We start from the raw sequence: 22,382 nt of genomic DNA, 5'->3' as shown, positions 1-22,382 counted from the left end.
TCTACATGTCACGCAGATTTAATAGTTCATAATTTTATGGAAAACAAGATAATTATGCACCATGCTTAAAAGGACATGATCAGTTCTCCAGCAGCAGTATTACAAGCAGCTCTCCATTGATGGCAAGCCTGTGGTAGTTCAGCATGTTCTGGTGTCTCGGTCTTTGCATGCAAAGCTCGTTCTTCATGGCAAGACCAAGGAAAGCACTGCTGAATTGCACCTTGTGAGCCTGGGCCTGAATGTGATAACCTTTGACTCTCAGGAGAAATTAAAATTTAATGCTTAGACTGCAAAAAAATGTTGTTGGCATGCAAGGTCTCACTGAGAAATGCAATTTCTCATTGAGAATACAGCCTTTCCATCATCAGTGTGTTATAAAAGTGTGGGTTTTTTTAGCATGAATGAAAAAATGGACAAAGCAATTGTTACACAGTGGGCACATTTTACAAAATTTTTATCCACTGCAGAACTGTGTGTCTTAATCTAAATATGTGTTCTTCCATCTACTTAACTGAGACAAGACAGTGGTGTACATATGAATACAGAGGTAATCAGGTTTGCTTTTCCCATTTACTTCTTGTGAAATCTATCCATCTCTGCATCAAATCTACACACAACATTAAATTCCAGGTCTTGGGCTGGCTCTGCATGCCCATAAGGAAAATCCAAACATTTTCTTGCAAACATTTATTCCAAAATGTGAAAGGAAAGAGTTAATTTTGATTCAGAACGAGAAGCAAAAGAGAGATGAGTCTGATGAAAGGAAATTGTGCTTTTAAATTATCTTCATTCTCTCATTCTTAAAATAGCCCTCTTCCCCACCAAAATAATGATATCTTACAGAAGAGATAGAGCTAATAAACATACAAGAATTTAAGAAAAAAAAAAAAAAAAAAAAAAGCACGGATTACAAGATTACAATATGTAAGAAGCAAAATCAAAATCTCCAGGAAACACACTTGCAATAACCAAACTAGAGATTAAAAGCATTCCAGAATTAGCATGTTAAACACAATGGCAACATTTAGAGTCCTTATGGCCTGAAACATATAAACTTAACTGTAATCGTAATATACAACTTTAGAGTATTGTTCAAGAAAAATATGGCTTGGAAGCAGTTGCCAGCATGAGAAATTTCCATGGTTTTTCTGCAGATGATCATTCTGATTTAGGGAGCAGTATAAAAGATGGAAGGGGCTGCAAACACAGTTTGAGACATTTCATACCATTGTTCTAATGAAGAGCCCACAGATACAATCTTCCTCTGCTGAAGTCTTAATTTAACAAAGTGCTTAAGCACAAGCTTAAAGATTAAGTAGTGGTTCTGTAAAATTTGCTAGGAAATCTTGCTGCAGTTAGAAAATGCTAGCAAGAGATTGACTTCTAAGTAATCAAATTACTTTGTTAAACTAAATCCTCATATTTCTCTTCCAAACTCTTGAGACAGCTACTGCATTTTATAAAGGGCCATTAAATGCAACGCACAGCAGGCAGTGCCCTGCTGACAGGAAAGATGACTTTCCCCAGCTGAGTTCTCAAAAGGAGGTCCAAAGCTGCCAAGGAATGTAACAGGGCTCTGTGTGCCACAAAATACCGACGCAAGCACAAACAAGGCATAGGAGCAGGGGCCAACAGCCAACAGACTGCCTCCCCCAAGCCAGGTAAAAATAAAAACAAGAGGTTTGAACCAACTTCTTGAAAATTGCCTTTCTCTGCAGCTGCACAGTGAAATAATTCCAGTTATTCCAAACCAACATGCAAAATTTATTGTTGCACGGGAATAAAGAAAAATCATGAAATCAGTATGCCTGTCCAGGCAAATTTCAGGTTTAGAAAACATTATAACTGTGGGAACAAACTGTAACATTTTGGTTCATCTTTTAATTATTCAAAGATAAAAAAAGATGACTGGCATTGTTTCAATAATGAACAAAATGAGTTTGTAGCAAGTATTTCTGTTTCCATCATTGGAGAAAAGCTTTTTAGCAGTCCCTTTTACCTGCATTGTTGTAAGGTGCGCTACAGTCCTGTTGTCTTGCAGACCTACTGTCTCCTCACACTCAGAAGACTCAATTCCAGTAGACATCCTATGAGTCTGCAAAGATAAATCAATTCCATTGTTTTTCATCCTGGGAAAAAGGAGAGTAGAAATCAGCTTTTCAGTGAGCATGAAGAACTTCTGACTCATACCTAATTTGATCTAATCTAAAGCTTATTAAGCTTAGAAGAATCCTATTGGGTTCCTTTTAGCTTTGTTTCAGGACAATGATTCATGAAGCATGTTGCATCCCTGAGCACTTCACATCTTTTCAGTTTTCATCCATTTTTATTTAATCCTGTGTTTATCAACATGGGATGATATGTTGATAAAATAGTAAACCATTTATCTTCATTGAAATTACTCTTTTTGATATGAAATGTTGGAAATTTCTGGAAATTTACTTTCAACTGGCATTATTGCTAAGTACATTATTACCCAAGGGGAAGAAAAGAGTCTGAGAACGGTGCAATATTTTAATTAAAATTGAATCATGGTATGAACAGACAGCCAGAAAATACAGTCTCCAAAACTCAGTGCTATCAAGTTCACAGGTCAGTCATTTCTGTTATTTAATTCCAGAGAATATTTGGATGTATCACACCGGAGACAGCATACTTCTTGTGAAGAAAATGCTTGCTGGGTAATGTCAGAGACCACATGAGAACAGTTGCAAAGGAGGCTCAGAGAATATGAAAGCATCTGATAGAGATAAATTCTTTTCTCAGGAGGGAAAGTACAGCATATAGGAGAAGATCCATGGGATAGGAGCAGTGTGTTCAGGGAATTGATTTCAAAGAAGAGAAACAAAGTTCATTGATACAAGCACATTGGAAATGAAACAAGGTGGGAAGACATTTGCATTCCCGGATGTGGCTTTGTTTCAGCTTTACCTCCCAGTACGAGAAGGATTTGCTTTTTGCTTGATTTTTGCGGTCTGGGACTGACCACGGAACAGATGCTGGATGTCTGCTGGACAACCTAGCCCTTCCTGACCGCAGCCGGAGCAACATGTGATTTATCATCGAGGAGGTGGTAGATATCAGAAACACAGCAGCAGCTGAACTGATATTTTGGTTTTATTGCTGGGAAACTGTGACAATGCACCTTGCATGGGTAATATGGCTGAATATGGTGGGAAATCTTGAACAGTGCCTGCAAGAAGCACATATTCACTACAATTGTGTGAGTTGTCTGTAAAATGGAGTTCAGAATGCCATCTAAAATACTGCCCACGTAACCCCAGATAAATTCAGACCGATTGCAGTTCATGTCTTACAAGTTTGCTTTTGTTCAAAAGCATTTGGAAGTGCTTTGTGGACCACAGCCGTGTGGTCTAACCACGAGAACATGACATCTCTTGGGTCACGCTGTACTGGAAAGACTGTGCAGGAGATTAAAAAATGACAGATGTATTCAGAAGTGGCTACATAAGAAAAGAAGGATGAGAGGAGCATTAAGGCACTCCTTTAAAAGGATAACATGTTTCTCTGCTACCAGTGAAATGAAAATGAGAAGAAGATTAAAACTTGAATGCTAGCTTAAGAAAAAAAAAAAAAAAATCAATGTTTCATTGCACCTCTGTAAAATTAGAAATGGAGATGAGTGATCCTGCACTGAGGCCACAGTTCCTCAGGGGGGTGAAAACCAAAGATCCATAGAATAGAAGTTAGAGCTTTATTTTTACAACAGTGGAAACCAGCATTTTGGCATCCCGGTGGAATTTGGAGTTTCTCATTGTACCCCAAACAGGTAACAGGTTACCCAGAAGAAATATAATAAAAATTATCCATGTTTCTCTATCTTTCACGAAACAGAGAAACTCAAGAGTGTGCAGTATTAAAAAAAAAAAAAAAAAAAAAAAGATATTTTCTCCAATTTTATTTATTTTTTTTATTTCCTTTAAGTTTTATTCTGATTAGAAGTTTATTTAAAGAATTTTAAAATTTAATGTAAAGTTGTAAAGTTTTAAAATATTTTTTCATTATATTACTTTTTTTTTGTATAGTAATGGTAGTTTGTATTATGCACATACTAGTGCATTATACATTATACAAATACGTATACATATATATATGTATATATACATTATGCAAATTTCTAGTGACCAGTTGTTTCATTGTCATACAAACACAAGGAGTTTTAGCTTAGGAAAGAAGGAAAAGATGTTTCAATGAAAGTTATACATGGGCTTAATGATGACATCTTAAAGGATTCTGAAGGTGCAAAGGAACTCTTTTACTATTAACAAGGCATAATAAAATAATGTAAAATGAAATACTAAATATAACGTCATAAAATATTACATTGGAACCCTCTAGATGACAGCTTTCTAGAATGAAAGCAATTGGGTTTGCAATACTGCTTTTGTGGATTTTTTGTCCAATTGAATTTTTTACAGATATGCTCATTTCAACAACACAACAGTTAGTTCCATGAGAGTTTTAATAGATGAACTTATTTCTGAAATTCCCTTTTTCCTCAGTCTTTTTATGTAGTTTAGAAATTGTTAATTTATCTCTACCTCTTGTGAAATAACTGATGGGTCTTCCAGTCAAAGCAACTGCAATACTACTGAATTAGACAGCCCTGCAGATCCAACGAGGGTTTGGGTTTTATTAGAATTGTGCCTGGGGGCTGGCATACGTTGGGCTTACAGCATTCAGCACACAGCACTAGAGTGAACGTGTTTTCCCAGAACATATTTCTGGAAGAATTTTCATTCAGGACTTCATCTGCCTTTACTTTTCATTGTCCTGCATCATTTTGTGTGTTCTTTTGTTGCTTTTGTTGTTGCGTTTGTTCGTTTGTTTTAGTTAGTTTGGCTTTTTTGGTTGGTTGGTTGGTTGTTGCTTTTTTTTTTTTTATCTTCTATTGATTTTAACAAAATTCAGTTTGTGGTATAGAAACATATCTATCCACTGATTGTAGCATTCTCCCAGTAAATGTAGTTGAATGTTTCCAAGGGCTATATGTGACTTCACAGTGTCACAGAATGGCTGAGCCTGGCAGGGACCCCGGATGCCATCTGGTCCAAGCCCTGCTCCAGCAGGGACACCCAGAGCAGGGCGCCCAGGGCCATCTCCTCCACACACACATTTTTATGTGAAGAGCACTAGAAGGGAACGATAGAGTTGCCTGGAGTGTTGAATTCTGCAGTTTAATGAACACATGTTAAATAAAGTAATGGAAGGAATCCATCTGATTCATGCACTTCAGTTTTGAACATTTCTGTCAGCACTTCTAGCGTGATGCTTTGGACGCAGTGCTGCGTAAGAGGCACAGTAATGGCAGTCGTGGGTCAAAGACTGCAGCAGTTGGGTTTTTGCCTGGGACATCTTGCTGGTGACACTTCCTGTGCATGGTTGGCTGCCTTCTGTCCTAGGGACCCACTCTGGTCCTCACCAGAGGAGATGAGTTTCCTCATCCACATGTTACGCGCAAGCGCATGCTGAAAGTGGGAGGAGAGGAGGTGTGTGAAGAGGGTTGTGCTGAGGGAACAGAGAGGCATATGTACGCATCAAGGAACAAAGACATAAATGTAGTTAAAATGATAAAATGTGAGCAAAGGTGGCTTGTGGGCCTTGTGGGCCTTCCACTTGGAAGGCCTGGTCAGGGACTTCTGAGGTGTGAAAGGGATCCCATGGAGAAGGAGACATGGCAAGAGGCTCCACTGAACTCAGACTGAATATTCAGCACGCAAATCCCTAAAAAGGGCAGGATTTCTGAGGCAGAAAACTTTCTCCCATTACTTTTGCAAAGTCAGAATAAAGGAGTTGAAGAATGTGTAAATGCTTGGTAGAAGACACATGGCTCTGACAGGTACAGAAAGCAATGTGGAAGTTTGTTATGACTTTCTGCTTACTTTTTAGGTTTGTTCTGAGGATTAGTTAGCTAGGTAATAGAAAATAGGTATAACAGAAGGAAAAACAAGGAAAAGCCACACCTAATGTTGCAGAGTAAGACTTTTTTTTCTCATTGATAGTTGGGTCCTCAAATATCTGTTCCATATTTTGGCTCTAAGGCAAGTAACCATATCGAGAGAAGAAAGATGTATGTGACTACAGTGCACAGGAAAAGTTGTGCATATCTGATGCATAAAAAGGATTCGGGATTTTGAATTCTACTAAATCAGTTGGGTTTTATTGCAATATGTTTCTCTGGTTCATTTGGTCAGGAAGAGAGCGCATATATATATATATCACCATATATATAGGCAAATAATGATTTTTTTAGTTAAGAAAGCAAGAAAAATGTGTAATCTAATAGTATTCCTTTAATCTTGTTATCCAGTGCTAGTATAATACACATACCTTCTTTACCCACACTTCTCTAAATGAATGAAAGTCCCAGTAAATTAACAAGGCCCTTCTGCCCACTCTATAGAGGTTAAGTCCATTCAGCAAAGACTAAAAATAATGATAGTTGACTCAGGTGAACAATTAAATTCTAAACTTAAATTAATAAATGAAGTCTCATTCACATAAATTGTACCATAAATTGACTTTTTAATCTTATGACAAAAATGAGTTCAAAACAGATGTATAGCACTTTGTAGAAAACTCACAGTCAGTGAAAGGACTGAGTTTATTGAATAAATAATATGCCCATATGCCTTAATATGCAATACATTAGTTCAAGGCATCTTTGTATAGATCCTGACTTATATTTGAGTAATAAATAAGCTTTTAAAATATCAACTAAAATTAATTTTATTTATTGCATAGTTCAGTGGGACTGTGCTCACTGTAGGGACATTAAATATTCTATTTAAACACACTGAAGAGAGCTGTAAGAGCTTTCCAGATTTCCCAGCTTTCAAAATTCTCATCTTTCATTACAGATGTGTGATGGTATATCTTTAATGGATAGCCCCAGGTGGTTTTTTTGTTACATCAAGATTTTCATAGAAAAATGAATTAGTAGAAAACTTGGACAAAATTTTCAGTAATTTCTGCTTTTTATATTTAATTTTTAACCTGAATTTAATGTTGCAGGAGTTCTACACCATACTGCCTGGATGCTCTTTCAGTCGCACCTTGCTTCGAATTGTTTTAGTGCAGCTGCAGGATGCCAAACCATGGAGCTCTCTGATGCTGTGTGATCTGTTCAGAAGAGCTCTGATGTTTCCCATATCTCCACAAGTTCCTCAAAAAGACCTTTGAAGAAGCTTTCAGGCACTAACACAAACGGAGGCAGGCTTCCCTAGCTCCTCGTCACAGCTAGGGGAACGACGAGGAGATTTTCCGATGCAGGAATTCATAGGCATGGGGAGAGATGCGAGAGCTCTGTGGGAAGAAGTTGCCAGCCTGGCTGCTGAGCTCGGGGCTACTGCAAGTGGCAGGTGAGGCATGAACCTTTGTCCCCACCATGTTCACACATGTGTTGCCCTCACGGCAGACCAGCGGGGTCTGCTGATGTTGCTCAGAGCAGGGCGTGGAGCAAAACCAGAGAAGGAAACACCTGCTCATCCTTCCCAGCTCCGTTCGGTGCCAAGCTGCATGGAGTCTGTGGTGGCTTTGCAACAAATTTGGTGATGCTGTGTGTTCATGCTCATTTCACAGATACTGCTGCTGTCTGTGCTGGGTTTAATATTGGGGGGATTGAAGGAAAGTACCTTGGGAAGGATTATATGAGGAGAAGACACATAAACCTTTCTTCCTGACTGAACTTTGTTATTTTCACAAATGTGAAACACATTTGGTCTGGCATCCCATTTGATTTGTTTACTGCTTTTGTGTCCCACATTTGCAGAGGCTTTCCAAATACAGATATTTCTCTCATCTGGCCTGGCTCTGTCTTCTGCACAGAAAGCCCAGTGTAGGTGGGTGGAGTACATGTCCGGGGTGTTTGGGTGGGCTGTGAAGGGGAACACGCTGAACTTTTGGAATAGCCTGGGCTGTGCTTTCAGCCTTGCCCACAGTTAAGAGTAGAAATTCTGAGATTTGTTTGGAAAAAGATGTCAGGCAGCTTCAGCTATCAGCCCTTAACTTGGTTCCACAAGGTCTTTCCGTGGTCAGCCCACGTGTGTGCATCGTTACAGAACTGTTGAAAATGATTCTGTCTGTGTGCTTTGATAAGTCTGTAGTATGGCTCATTTTCAAACACCACTTTTGTTATAAAAGACAGTGGCTTCTTCAGTAACCAAAATTTTGCCAGGTAGGATTTAAACAAGCAAAGAATTTCACAGATGGCTAATTTGTCACTTCATTGTGGTGTATGTAAATAGTTCTCTGTTCAAAAAAAAATAAAAATAAAAATAAAAAAATCCTATTTCCTGCTTGCATTGTAAGTAAGACTATTACTAGTCAGTCAAACCAAACTAAAAGAAAGAACAAAACCATTCTCCCAGCCAGAGCACTCTCACTAACATCTTCTTTCTAATCATTTCAGCTGGCCTTCGCCTATTCAAATATGCTGGGGAATTAAGGACTAGCTCCACTGCCCTTGCCACCTGGCATATCTGCAAGAAGGATTGGGAGATCTAAAAAGGGTAATTTTTTCTGCATATACTCTGAGAGTCAGTGCAAGTGGCCAAGAAGAAGACACTTTTCCCCAGAAGCAGTTGCCTAGCATGCATCATTCTTGGCAGTGTCTGCAAATAAACTTCTTGTAATTGATTTAATAATTTTCAAATAAAAAAATTATGATAGCTGTGGACAGCTATAAATAACAGAAATGAAACACATTATTTGCACTGTGCCTTCACATGCACTTGTTTAGCTCTTTTTGCTGCTAAGTTAAAACATCTGTTTCTATGGAAGTGGAGCGTTCCATGCAACAAACACGGCACTGGAAGTGACCCACATATTAAATGACAACATTTGACAAATTCTAGCAGCTGATTACTGGGGAGGAGTAGACTGTGGTTATAATCAGAGTAAACCAAAAAAATGTGTACCTTTATAAACCTAGAGTTTAAATGAAACATCTGTACCAAATCATGTTTGTAGAACAGCACTGTAGCCAACTACCAGACCATATGATAATGGAGTGTTTTTAACAATCCCTATTTCCATCTCCATCCTCCAAATCAGATCCAGACTGTGCCCACTGGCATGAATTCTGTTGGAAACCAATTGGGATAGTGTCAGGCTACAGTGGATGCTGTCAGTTGAGATACGGATACCCATAAAAAGTTAGTGATTCCAATACCTCATGGAAATCACAAGCACAGGCGGAAACTCAGGTGAATATTAGGGTGCATTGTATGCTACAGTCTTTTCCAGGTGTATTTTAACTGTGGCTTGCATCCTGAAAAGGGGTATGCTGCAGTGACTGTGATTCTTCACGAAGTGCAAGTGTATAGCAAGGGTGTGGGTATTAGAATAGCAGCAGCAGGTAAGCTGGTGATAGACTGAGAGCGCTCAGGCTGGCTGAGCAACCTATGTTTGGCAGCTCAGACATAATTCCATGGGTCTGTGAAACTGGTATGCAAAATATCAAGTAAGTACAGGGGTTTTTGAGTGCTTCCTGTTGCTGTTACGTGCATACAAATCAGATGAGAACTAGTTCAGTCTATCTCATTATGTACATTCTTAAAATAATATTCATTAGTATTATCTGTTTTTTTATTATCATAGAGTATTTTCTGAATTAATTATAAAAATGAAAAAAATCATTTTTAAAATAGATTTGCATAATCATTACAATTTTTCAAAACCAGAAAAAAGCCCATAACCCATCCTGCATTCTGCTTTATGGGATGGCCCTGCTTAAGTCGGGGGTTGGACCAGCTGGCCTCCAGAGGTCCCTACAAATCTCAACCATTCTGTGTAATTCAGTGTTAGTTTTGGATGGCCTACAATAAAAAAGTTCTCATATAGGAAAACAAGTTCAGAATTCTTTGAACAGCATGACTGATGTTCAAGAAAAATTGACATACTGCAATATTTCTCGAGTGACACTCGCAAAAAGTAGTAAAAAATAGTAGTTAGTTAGCACATGGGAAGTTCTCACCCTGAACAACTATAGATGAGTGCCATTTGGCAGGAATAAAAGGACAGGCTATATGAACAGGGAACAAATGAAAAGATGAGCTGTTTTCCCTACATTTACACTTATTGGTTAGTAGGACATACCTAAAATGCTGTAATAATCAAATTATATCGTTACTTAGAAGTGACTTGGTAGGTAACCTTAGAGGTAACCTGCACTGTAGCAATGAAGAGTTATGTCTGACTGGGATTCTCACATAAGAACAAGGAACAAGATTTTAAGATAAATTGCAAATTGTCCAATGAGGACGTAGGAAAAAAAATTTACAGTATTAATTTAAAAACTGATTTTGATGGATTTGTGGGATCCAATACTTTGTTTTAAACATTCTATTTAAATTTGCAAATAATGAATAAGAAGCTTAAATATTTAGACAAAAACATAGAAATTGTGACTAGTGGGTTACCAAATTCAAGAATAACTAGAGGAAAGTGAACAACCAGTGTGCTTAAATATATTAAAAAATCTGAAATAAAAAGCTGTATTGCTTTGAGATAAACACAAAAGGAAAAAAAATAAAAAAAGCAAAAGCTCAAAGGACTTAGCAATACAAGCTCGTCTTTGGTCTTAGGTTTTATTAAACTTTTTCATAGATTTATAAATGTTATTGTCACGAGGGACTATTAGATCATCTGGCCTGACTTGATCTTATATAAAAGCAATGTCTAGAGAGTCCTCTGAGAGGGCTCTTCCTCAATTTATTTGATACTATATAACTAATAAAATACAATGCTATTACACAAAATGAAACACTTTGTCATATAGATTTTTAATTAAATAATTTTCACAATATATTTCTTGAATTGCCTTTTTTGATGATGTTTATTTGAAAATCCAATGAAAAACGTAATTCCTAGTATTTATCTGAGTTTCATTTCAAACTGTTTGCTTCTGGTGTTACAGCATCTGGCACACATACAAATAAAACCACTTGGTTGGGACCATCTAAATTTTCCTTATTTTTTGGCATTTTTCAGTGTCAGGCCATCAGTATATATTTCAGTATATTACTTTCTGAGTCATTTATAATGGCACAGATGTACTGTTGTATAAAGTTGAAAAAGTATCTTGGAACCTGCCAACATCGGTGTCTAGTTTCTTAAGACAAACCTTTTGGTTTGGAAGATTTTTACAACGTCTGATTAATGAAAGTTGTCAGCTTAATCTGCCTCATCAAATATGCTACTAACTAAAATTCTACTTATATTTAGGAAGAGTGTTGGTAATTGGTGAAATCATTCCAAATTATATAGAGAGACAGTTTCAGAGGTGTTTTTTTACACCGCAATGTGAAAGCTGCGGGTTATATGCTGTGCCTCATCGCTTCTGAACAGAAGAGCTTTATACACTGTAAATAGATCAAATAGAATGGGTATTTTAGACAATTTAACAGTCCAGAGCAATTCTGGGACACCTTTCTTGAAGTAAATCATGTAGAGTTATTCTTCTCTCAACAAATGTTTCTACATCTTAGAATCATGATATTTAGATCTGTCTGGTATTAAACTCACTCCAACAGAGAAATTCTGAATTTTGTAAAATCAGTGAGCATGACCACTACCATTTTATAAATCTATTGCATTTTTCTTCTCATATCATGTACTATTATTTAACTGTACTTTGTCATTTGTATGTTGTGTGGGATCCTGTCTGTATGGCATGACAGTTGAAAGTCTGGCACACATTCTTGACAGCTGTTTTAAAGTGAAGACTGCGATGCGTGCTACATATGGAGGTGCTGAGGTTTGAGTGCAGACAGTGGAAAAGTCCAATTTCTCTTTAGGGATGACTGGGATAGATTTACAATAACTAAGCTCTCATTCAGGAAGGGGACTCCATAAGGATCTACTCAGGCAGATGCCTTTGCAAAATCAAAGCCAAAGATTCTATGGCATATTTTGTGATACTACAGAATAAGTTAAGTAAAAACAAGTTAAATATTCAGTTAGAGGACTCATGGACATTGCTTATACTGTTCTGAAATGGGAGCTGAATGGTACATGTTTCCCAAATGATTTTTTCTTCTGATTTTTAAGATAAGTTTTTGTTTAATTTCTGTATGTCATTGTAAAGTCGGATCTCAAATTCATAACAGACTTTACGGATGACTTGAGAATTGCTAAAATTGTAATAATATCAATCTCAGATTCAGCCCTACTTAATTAAGATGAAATGTGTATTAAAAAAGGGGAGTGGAAGGTAAGAGGGTTGGCTAGTATTTTTTTTTTAATCTCGACCTATTGAGATATTTCTTCTGGGATAATGATGATCCCTTATTAATGATTTTGTGTCCTGTCCCATCAAAAGCTCTTAATTCACACATCCAGTACATCCTTATAGTTACAAGAATTTTCAATTTTTAGGAACTCAGTAATTCTTTATAAAGAAGTGCCATATAAAAATATAGTTGATTTTGCTTTATTTAAGAGCAGAATAGAAATTCTCTTCATACACTTGTATATTTAAAAATAAAGCTGGTCATATTCTGCTACATACTGTGGTATTCAAGCATATTGGAACTGTAGACCTTCCTCCTGCAACACTTACTCCTGAGAGTAGTACTTTCCAAATATTTCAGGTTTCTATCAATCCAGAATGTTCATCCTGAAAAAAAAAAATATCCTGGGTGTTTTAAAATACATAAGGAGGTGACAGGACTGGCTGGGAAGGTCACTGGTTTGGTTATTGGCATTTTCTTTATTTCTTTCTAAGGCTCTACATGTGTTTTCATCCTTCTAGATGACACATGGTGCTTCCAGTGAGCTGAACGCCAGCTGTTAATCTTGGATGCATCTCTGAAGCAAGTGTGTGATCAGCGGGAGCTGAAGATCACTCATGTCCACACTAATCCCTCTTCAGGACTGTGTTGTGCCACTTAACATCAGCTTGACCTCACTTAAAAGCATCGTTTGGGGCTGGATAGAGCATTCCCAACCTCTGCCCAGTTCCACAACTCCCTTTTGCAGCAGAGGATCTGGCAAGGCATGGAGAAGCATTGCTCCTCTCCAACACCCGTGCGTAGGTGCCCGGAGTAGTGAGGCTTCTGGAACATAGATCAGAGCATTGGTGCTCACTGATTGGACTTGATGATCTTGAAGGTCTTTTGCAAACTAAACAATTCTATGATTTGATAAAGCCAACTGGGGACCTACTTGGGATGCACTTAGATGCTGCAGTAATGGTTAGTACAGAAAATCCAGACTTGTCTTAACCCTTGTGCTCAAAATGTTGATTACTACTGAGTGCTTTATTCTGTAGCTGCACCTGATCAGATTCCAGTTCAAGCATGGAATCATACTTGTCCACTTCCAGTTTCAAGGCTCTATTTTCATTTGATGCCACTGGCATTGTTTCATGGAAATTCAGGAATCTTTGCCAAAATCAGCCAACTAAGAGTAAGGTAGTCATCAAAATAAACTTCCACTCTCATTGTGTTTCAAAAAGTTTAGTGGAGCCTAAGACAGCCTGACAGCACTACAACTCTTTGTTGAAGGCCCTAAAACATGCAGAAGTATGAAATGTAAGTGTTCATATTTTCTGGCTAAAATTCCATCCAAATCATTCCAGGACAGAAAAACGTGTAGCTTCAACAGAAAGACTTTCTCCATCTGAAACAAAATACTAGTGTTGCTGTTAATGTAGTCACTTTCCCCAGGCAAGCTCCACCATCAGATGGTTTTAATTGAATTTTGACACTGAGTCTAATCAATCCATATTAAAGCACTTGAGTTTAGTTTTATGTATTTTAAAATTACATATTTAAAGGATTTGAGTATCAGCCACAGAGTGATTCTACATTAAGTGAAAGCTGCTGGTAGGAAAAGAAAATTGAGAAAATTTCAAAGCTGCTTAGTCAGCTTCGCTCACTGCATGTTTTAAGTAGAGAAACCTTGTTTATCATAATTTAGATATGGTTTATTATTAGAGCCCTGTGTTTTCATGGCATCTTATCACAAATATCACAGAAAGTTCAAAATTACAATTTTACCTCTATGAAATATTATTTTTCTGTTTTCTCCCATCCAGAATACAAAGACAAAGTAGTGCTTCAGACGTCTAGAAGCTAGTGAGGTTTTACTTGAAGAACCAATGACCAAGTGATGGTTGGGTGGTCTGAAATTTACTCAGCACCCAGATGTTAGATGGTTTCCAGAACCTCTGTGGTTGAATTTCGATATTTCAATTTTTTATTCTGAACACTAAATCATTATTTCATATTATTCAGGGAGTAATTGAAAACGGTTAGCTTCAGCATGATATAATAATATAATGAAAGCCTGAATTATAAGCTCTTTGACATTTAAAATGTCACTGTTTACATTTTTAATTGTTTATACATTATGCACTCGTAAATACACACACTCATTTGTGGCAATCATAAGTTTTAAAAACCATTGCTTATTCATCATGGATGTACAGATGAACCTTCTGAATCTCCAAAGGAAAGTAAGTGAATCTTTTGTCCTAAAGTATTCACCATCAATGGACTCTTTCAATGTTTTTTGTTTGTTTGTTTTTAATAATTTCTTTACAGCTATGTTTTTCATACATCTTAGCAGTTCATTGCATAAATTTATCTAAATTATATGAAAATTTAAATGATGAAGGGAAGATTGTAAAGAAAAAGCCTTTTTTTTTTTTTTTTTTTCCTGAACTAAGCTGTCTGTTATGTTTGGTTGCATGTATGCACTTCCAGGAGTCCTTGAGGGCCCCACTGGTGGAAGCCATCTGCATCAGAGGCTTTAGTGTCTTAGAGACTCAAAGTAAATTTTTCAAAAACATTTAAGGGTTTCTTTGTATGTGACACTATTCATTTTTACTTGCTGTTACTTATCTTCCTGTATACAAACAACAGTGCCAGAGAATGACCATTCCAGTCCTGTTTAGTTTTAATTAGAAGATGGAGCTGGGCTCTTGTCAATGGTGCCTAGTGCCAGGACAAGAGGCAATGGTCACAAACTGAAACACAGAAGACTCTCTCTGAGCATCAGGAAGCTCTTCTTTGTTCTGCAGGTAATTGAGCACTGGCACAGGCTGCCCAGAGAAACTGTGGAGATCCTTAGTTCTCATCTGAAGTATATTCTCCTCTCTCTGTTGCTGTCATGGTCCTGTGAGTATCAAAATTAAGTCAAGTTGATTAAAAAGCTTGAGAAAAATCTGCCATTTAACCTTAATTTGAAAGGAAGATTTGTGTCTGGTTAAATAGGTGACCTCATGATCTGTCAAGCAACTCAGACTCATGTACTGAGGGCCCTACCTTCCAAGTGCTGAGCACCCACCTGTAATGATGTGCTCAGATTTGAATGACTGTCCTGAATCTGTTCGGCAACCAAGATTACCTCTACTATGTCCACCACTCATACACCGCAGTCTGACACCTCTGTCTCTATTAAAAAAAAAAAAAAAAAAAAAGAAACATATCCTTTCACAGACTCCCTCCTGTTCCTAGTTCTTTCTCCCTACTGATAACTTTTCTCTTGGAAAAACAGGACTAGGAGGATAGTGAATCAGTACAGACACCCAGATCATTTACGGACATACACACTCAAAAATCAGTTGTGAAAAATGCTCGCATCTGGAGCTAGGAGAGGTAACACTGCTCACCTGGCTGTTAGACTACAAATTCTCTAAAGCACAATATTTATGGTTTCACTCTATTACTGTACACTTTCTTCAGTGTCAGCCCCAAACCAGCAATTCCTTGATTACTCATTGTAGCTTCCAGGGGACCAGCTGCCATTTCTGCCATTGAGTCATTGGTATTAGACTTTATTAGGCTTAAGTACACATGATGCCTGGCTTGACACAGTCACATCTGTGTCATGAAAATTAACGAAAAATATTTTTAGATCATTTATTGATTCACTCATTTAACTCATTTATACATTTTAAACTTCCCTCTTCTTTCATGTGCTGTGTCATTTTTCCTGGTTACAAACAGTGAACTAGCTTGTCAGAGATACTCATATCAATTTTTGGCTCTGATTTTCCAAGGCTATCTCTATGGGTAGGTCATTATATAGTCTTAGGAGGGGGGCTAAGTCTGTTACAGCGACTTAGATACTGAAAATCCTTCCCAGCCATCCCAAACAAGAAGCTGTACTTTTCCACCGTCTGTACACCAACACCACCAGATGTGGCATGCATCATATTCTTAGTTTCAAAACAGCTGTCAGTGGTGTGTGCCAGAATCTCAGTTGCCCTGGCATTCAAAAGATATTTCACATGACATAAAAGTGGCAACATCAAATTAAAGGGATAATGGCACACAATGTTACAGGAATATCTGATGGATTTGTGGAAGAGTAAACCAGATCACAGGCATCTTCATTGACACTTTTCCATTTACCAGCTCAACTGAAGTACTTAGCTCTAGTACTATCCTCCCCCACAAATGTCTTTCTCTTCTTTCTTCATAATTTTGGCTTTGTTATATATTCCTTTCCTCTCGGTTCCAGTATCAGATTATGTTTATGCTTTCAATTCCCGTTGCAGAAATTGCGTCCAGGGTAGAATTATTTCTTCAGTCATCTACTAAAATGAGCTTCTTTCTGCTTTCCCAGAAACTTACCACATTAGTCAAAATGGCCATATTGAGGTAGCCTGGCTTGTTTCTTATACATCTGGAGGAAGACATTTACCATCCAAGGTGTGAAGCAGAAGTGGAAGTCCCAGCAGAAGTGGAAGCAAAAAACCAAGTCAGGTGTAGAAGGTCAGGTTCAGAAGAAGACTTAAGGAGATCCTTTGAGGTGTGTTTGCTATGTTATAGTGTTATTCCTCAGCATGGCTCCTTAGGGGCAGAATATATCTTCAGTCAATCTGTGTATGGACTACCTTGACCAAAACAGAGCTGATGAGCCAATCTTACTTAGCAGCAAAAGTTTATGTTAAAGAACTGCACTTATGTTCTATCTATACAGATGGGACCTGGGATGTCTTGCCAAATGTCCTGCAAATCCTGCATTATGTACATTGAAAATTGTTTGGTAGGCTCAGGTTGTGGAAACGTGAACCAAAAGTCTGATAGTGATCGTGCTGCTGTCTTCTGGAGAGCAGCCTCTCGTACGGCTCTCTTTGGTATTAGTCTCCTGTTTCATGTTTCTTACATGCTGTGGGTAATGTGCTCTCAGTCTGTTGTCCTTCCCCTGATCATTGTTCTTTCAGAGGCAAGAAGAAGCCAGTCAACTGGTCCATGCTCCTTCAGATCAAAGTTACTTTGGGGAGTACTAGAAAAATGGTGCTCCCTCCAAGAAGCCCAGTGGCTCACTTAGTCCGGTCAGGCTTAAACGTCCCGCCAGTGAATTCAAGGAGCATCTTGTTTCACAACAGAAAGCAATAGACAAAAATCTCTTCCCCTTCACATGCCAGAGCTTATACTTTTTTATCTACAAAGCCTGTAAGACATGGCACAGCCTATGTCACACCTCTTCACTTACCCCTGTTGACTCTCACCATGTGCACACTACACAACGTAAATTTTGTGTGATTCTATGCAATGCCATTTTAAAGTACTTTTAATGTACTTTTGTTTGGCTAAGTGTTCTGGGAGGCAGAGATTGAGGCCAGGAACTGAGATTTGTCAAAGCTGTCTAAGTGAGTTCTTCACTGTATGGAGAGCCAGGCCCCAAACCAAAGGTACAAAAGCTGCTCCTGGTTCTGAGCTGTTCACTGTGGCCATGGTGAGCAGAGGTTTTGAGTGATGGCTTCCCAGTGAAACTCTTGGGAGCAAGGACAATGCTATTCTCAACAGAGGAACCAAGCACATCCTTACCACGGAATTCAAGACAAGTCTAAAAGAAGCTAAAAAAGCATATTCATAAAGAAGTATGCAAGATGTCTTGTCTGCTGAGTTCCAGCTTTCTGCTAGATATTCGTTTCTCCTGAAGGAAGCAGTAACACATTCAGAATAGTTTCCAACATTCTTTAATATGATTTTTGGATTGGGTAGCTAGTTTATGGCCCAATACAAACCAGTGTAGCTACATTGCCCTGGATGGTGTGGTCCTTTCCCATCAAATGCTTTGTTCCAGTATTCAATATATAACTCTGTTCTGTTATAGTTGCAAGTGGAGGCTGTCATTTTATGATTGTTGGTTGTATTTACTTTGAAAAAAATATCTTAAGAAGACAAATGCCTAAGATAGCTGTGCTGCAGCTGACAGACTTCTGAGAGGGTTTCTGAGAACAGGAGGAGGACCATTTCAAGCCATGGGCCAGAAAACCCCTTAATTCCCAAAAATTCAGGACAAGAATGAACAATAGCAACAGATGAAATGAGCACACACTGAGAAAAGTGTTTTAAAACACCTTCTGTAATGAATTGTTTTCTCAGCTAGGCCTACTGTGAAAAATTTGCAATTCTTTCATTTTTCTTTTTTTTTTCCCCCTGAGAAAAATTTTAAATATGTTTTAAACAGTGATACATAGTTCGGTTGCCATAATGCCTTAGGCTTGATTGATTACTGCATATATTGTATGTGGTACGTTATATGCTGTTTTTCTGACACTCATTACCTGTCATTAGTGAAATTTAATTTCATCTGGAACAGTGTCTGAATTTCCAGATGAAAGGTAAGGACTCTGATAAAAAGGACAGGCCTATCATGTTTTCATGTTGATGATAATCAGGAGAAAATTAATTTTGTACACTAATTAGCCAAAGTGGAATAAGAGAAGCCCTGTGTTCCATGGGGACATTTCATTAATCAGTAGATCTGATTTTGCACTAGCTAGTTACTCTAACGCTTAGAAAAGAAATTCTGTCTGATCTGTGTGAACTGGCAGGGAAGAAGACAAAGGATGACACCTGAATCTTTTCTCCTTGTCTTGCTGGTAGGTGGTGTGGAACAACATTTGTACTCGAGATCATGAAAGATGCTGTCAGAAATGTTGTTTAGAAGTCTGGAAAAAACACCAAGTAGATTATTTGCCTGAGCATATAAATAAATCTCATTTATTTATCTTAAAACACTTAACACTTTAACAGAATGCTAGGAGGCAAGAGTCTAGTTAGAAGCATTTGTTTTAATACAATGCGTCTTACCAGATACGGTGAGTGTCGTGTACAGGCAATCATGACTGCTCGCATGGAGGACACTAGGTTGATGGCACCAAACAAATCATTCTACCTCCCCACCTAGCACAGGGACAAAAGGGTTACATGCGTCTCCCTGCTAAGCCCAGAGCGACCCTGTCTGTGAGAGGAACGTGACACCATCAGTGGTTGTGGTGTCACGGTCACATTCCAGTGTCATCCAGCGCTCAGGAGCAAACCGTTCACAGAAGTCACAGGAGAAAAGAAGCATGAGAGGATTGTGCCTGATTTGACTGCTGGGGCTTCATATTTCTGGATTTTTTGTTGGTTTCTACTCCATTTAAAATCTTTGTGTTATATGAAGGATGTTGAAAAGTAAAAGAATAAATCATATTCTGTGGAAGTGGACAGACTCGATTCACTCATGCTGGGATCATGTATGGTAACAGATGAAGGTATTGCAGTCAGCCTTTTTAAACATCTTCCAAGCACAGGCAACCCAGGGAGCACAGCAGCACGTGCACTACATAAGGGTTAATTCAGCCTGGCTCAGCCGGAGCGGTAATTACAGGCGACGAAGTTACACAGGCTGTGGCTGCTGATGAGATACGCCTTTCCTGGGGTGTGCTGGAAGTCACAAGGCCAAAGGCCAAGTGACTTCACTCTTCTCAGAAGAGGCCGTGACACACATCCTGGAATGTCGCGTCGAAATTTCAGAAACATCGTACACGGACAGAGGCTTTCTATAAACACCAGTGTGAGCCTGAGGACATTTTTCACTTATGATTGTTGGTTTAATAACCTGGCACATCTCTCAGAGCAATTAGGGACAGGTACTCAGCTATTGCTCATAGATCACCCCAATACAATCACACAGCTTCATGCCTGTCTTTCTACAGCCTTCTTAGATCATCAGACAGGATTTTTTGACCTGTTTAGATAATTCCAAGTTCCAGTCTATAGAAGCTCAAGTCTGATTCTTGATAAATACACACATCTCTCTTTACACGAGGGAGGATCCCTTCTTAGAACTTATGTTTTTAGGATTAAGTTACAGAAAAAACTGCAGTCCATATGTGCAGTGCAAAGTAAGTAAAACCAAACACAGCCCGAAGTGTAATAATATCAGAAGAGCAATAATTTGAAATGAGGTGGCTTGTTACAAACTCCAGTCTATTTGGAGCTGAAGTTCAGCCCAGCTCCTTTCTCCTCAGCCCTGGGAGGCTCAAAGGCTCAATTAGTTACACCTTGCACAGTGCTGTAAGATCCTCACATGGTGCTCTGTAACGTCTTCTTCATGTTTTGTTACAAATTGGTGCTTGTCTGAAGTATAAAAATGAGGGCCAGTGGTAAAGGTAAGAAGGACACCTAGGAGCTTGGGTATTAGGGTCAATACGCAATGCATATATAGTTGTGTCTTCCGTAAAGATCTCAACTTTCAAAGAAAACAAAGTATTGCAGCACGCTATTATGATTAGTGGAGTTACACCACTTTGTACCAATAAAGGGTGATGTCCTTTTTACCTTCTTAATAAAACGACGCACTTCCTTGTAAATTCAAAATCTGACCACTGCTAGGAAAAACAAATGCATTTGGTTTTCCAAAGTCTTTCTGTCAGTAGTATGACAATCACAGTACATAAATAAAAAAAAAAAAAAAAAAAAAAAACAACTTGATCTAGACACTAGGGTGTTACTGAGGATGCAATTCATATATATCTCCATAAGAAATAAAAAAATAAAGAAAAAAGGAAAGTGGAAGAGTACAGGGCTCCATGAAATCCATGAGGATCTTCATTATAATAACTGATTAGCTTTGGAAAGCGCTGCTGTCCATGCAAACGTAAAGGTCTCTGTTGGCCGAGTTGCTGTGTTGTGTTTTTTTAACTTTATTAAAATGACACAGCCTGAACTTTCTTCTGATTAGTAGACTGCTAGTGACTAGTTTGTATAAATCCAGCTTCTGTTCTGCCAGTGCCAAGTGTACTCCTTCGCTGCAGAGTACCCTGAAGCTATAGCCCACCATATTCAAAGCGGCTCTGTGGAGGACAGGCAGCTTCAAAGCAGGACAAGTCTCTGTGAAGGTGTACTGCCCTGGGGCTGTGCTCTGCAGTGGTTTCACTCGTGCAGGGGCTCAGCACTGGTATGCTGGGCACCAGCCGTGGGGCCTGGGGGGCGTTTTCCCGGCACAGCACAAGGAAACCAAACTCTCACTGGGAAAGTATTTCTTAGCTTTGTAGAGTCCGTTCTTACTTTGTTTAGCTGTATATCTTGTTACATTCTTCAGAAATGCGATCATGTCTAAGCAGACTTAGCACGGTATCTTCTGCTGTTTTGCTGCCGTGCGGGACTGATAGGAAAATAGGGTGACACAATTACCTGCGAATGTTCACCTAGAAGGAAAGCAACAGCAAGTCTGTTGAAAAGCAACATTCCCCTAAATACTAAAGCATTTGTTTTACCTTGCTATTAAGCAGGAGCCTGCAAGTGAAGAGCCAAGAAGAATCCTCAGCTCCTGCTAACTGCTAACTAAGCTCCAGTGATTTCAGTAACATCGTACAGCAGCTGAGTGTTCCCAGGTGGGTCCTTTCCCCCTGCTCTGCTACTGACTTACTGTATTGACATTCCCAATTTATTCATTTGCAAAGAAATGGCTGCAGCTGCTTTGACCACCTTGCATTGCTTTCTTTCATGATTAAGCAGCAGTTGGCAAAATATTCGAGCATCGTAGTGGAATAAAGCACTAATAGTCTAGGGCAGCTTTTCTGTGATATGAAAATGAGCACATTAATGCTTCTGTTTCAGATCAGCCGTCCAGTTAAAATGAAAAGAATGTGCACTACCATCCTTCCTCTTAGGACAGTCAAATGTATTCACCTCTGCTTAGAGAAAATAAGGCATGAAATAACCATAAATTGCTTCAGCAAATTGCAGTCTAGACTTGCTGATTTGTTTTAACAACATGAGATATCAAACCCATATGCAAGCATTATTGTAAACTGCTGTTCCTAAATGTCTGTAAACGTATTGTCCTGTAGACTAAGTATCACTGCAGCCAAGTAATTACTTAGGTTTAATGTGGAATTTGTAACAGGAAAGGAGTATTCGCTGTGTCACTTGTAGCAGTCTGGTTTTTCTCCTCCCCTGACATCTTTAGACTGAGTGGTTGGGTCGTCACTATCGTTGGACAGAAACACAGCTCGCAGAAGATGAGAAGGCTGCTTGTGGTTAGGTAACACCAACACAGACAGTCAGCTGTGCACCTCTGAAAGGAAAATGGAACAGGAGTCAGGCTGCATTTAATTTTTAATG

The 22,382-nt window shown here is 38.5% G+C and overlaps 1 long non-coding RNA gene across 1 annotated transcript; it reads right to left on the bottom strand.

Moving 5' to 3' along the window:
* Positions 1-18,751: 18,751 nt before the first annotated feature.
* On the bottom strand, positions 18,752-22,040 carry LOC310895883. Its single transcript, XR_014581021.1, has 2 exons — positions 21,533-22,040; positions 18,752-21,463 (listed from the first exon to the last, which is right to left on the bottom strand). It is a non-coding gene; the product is annotated as an uncharacterized lncRNA (long non-coding RNA).
* Positions 22,041-22,382: the final 342 nt, after the last annotated feature.

This window comes from Anser anser, assembly GCF_964211835.1.
Source record: "Anser anser genome assembly, chromosome: 2".
In the NCBI taxonomy this organism is placed as follows: Eukaryota; Metazoa; Chordata; class Aves; order Anseriformes; family Anatidae; genus Anser; species Anser anser.
The sequence above is the reverse complement of the archived record's forward strand: the minus strand, read 5'-3'. Positions and strand labels throughout refer to the sequence as shown.